Below are 1,784 nucleotides of genomic sequence, written 5' to 3' on the forward strand. Positions count from 1 at the left end.
CAACAATTGTTTTCGTTATAATAATTTGGACCGTAAAACATCTAAAGTATCGCCTAGACACATTATGTTAATTTAATTTGTAAGTATATTTTCTAGTTGTACTTATTATATTCGGTTAATAATATAGATTCATTCTAATTAGCAAATTTGTTCCCAAATATAGATTTTCAAAAAATGAAAATAGAAGGAAATAATGGCTAAACATCTTCGAATTAAATGGTTATCACAGTTTCTATCTGGCATAATATATCTGCGGTAATCATTTCACAATTAGTGATTGTAAACAACAGTTTTAGGAAAAGATAACCAAAAAATCATCTTGATCAGATAACAGATAATTCATTCAAATTTATCTAGATAAAGATAAAAATACACATACATTTATCTATATAAAAAAAATAGATAATTTGTTTTTAAATGATAGTATAAATAATGTAATTTATTAGTAATTACTAATTAGGTAATATTTATTAATTAATAAATCCTTAATTTTATTTTTCAACTAAAATAATATACAATTTTAATTTTTAATACAACTTGAATAAAAATAAAATAACAAAATAAAACTGACAATATTTCAGTAAATATTTCTTTTTTTAACTATAATAATATTGGTTTTTGAAATCACTACTCGATTCTCGTAAATTATTGGCTATTTCAGTATTTAAAAATATTCTCATAATTATATTATTTATCTAGATAAATTACCACAGATAACCATTACATTTATCTAGATGAGATAATTAGATGATTTAATTATTTTTATCTAGATAAGATAAATAAAAAAAAATAAAATTATCTAGATAATTCCCAACACTGGTAAACAATGCTCTCAAAACAAAATCCAAATCAATTTTCTGGGATAGAGAAGAAAAATAAGTTTTAGTAACTTAAAGTGACATTGGTACTACTCTGAGAACGACTAGTAAATTGCATCTAAGAGGTAAAATCATTTAACATTTATAGTATTTATAAATAAATAACTATATGTTACAATCTTAAAATATCCATAAAGAACTTCTTTTAAAAATAAAATACAAAGAAGTTCTTCCCTATAAGGTTCCTTAAAAATATTTTTGCCTTTAAGTTTGATTATAATATTATGATACTCTAATATTTAGACTAACAGTACGAAATTGGATCTACTGTCTTCATAATAATTGGGCACGCGGCCATTACAAGTCAAGTTATAATAAATTTTGTCGTGGATATGGCTAATTTTAACATCCACTATTATAAATATTATATCAAACCATTATTTTGACTACTTATAGTATATAACCCCCCCCCCCCACACACAAAAAAAAAAAAACAAATTATTGGAAAATTAGTACATTCATCGCTCCGCTCAGAATCTTAAAAAGTCATGGGGGGTATATCCCCCTTATCACCACTAACGTTTGACGCCACTGTGAATAGGAGATGGCTGTCTTGAAAAATTCATAAAATTACATTTGTTTAATTAAGGCAAAGACCCTGTGCAAAGCACCCACTGTTCCCAGCTTGAAAAAAATATATTGTAGTTTATAAAATTGTTTTTCATTTTATGAAATTATTTTGATCGCCTTTTGAGAGGGAAGGGGCCCCATTTTATAGTTGACTTATGGGCCTCCAAGTGTCTATAGTTGCATCGCTGAGTGTAGATTATACCTATTTATATAATTAAACTTATGATTATTATACTCGGGAAATAAATAACTTACCTTTGTCCAAAAGTTTGCAATAAACTTCCCTGTTTTTATTTGTATGCATTCCTGTTTGTCTCTGATAAAATCAATGAAATC

This window comes from Acyrthosiphon pisum, chromosome X (assembly GCF_005508785.2).
Source record: "Acyrthosiphon pisum isolate AL4f chromosome X, pea_aphid_22Mar2018_4r6ur, whole genome shotgun sequence".
In the NCBI taxonomy this organism is placed as follows: Eukaryota; Metazoa; Arthropoda; class Insecta; order Hemiptera; family Aphididae; genus Acyrthosiphon; species Acyrthosiphon pisum.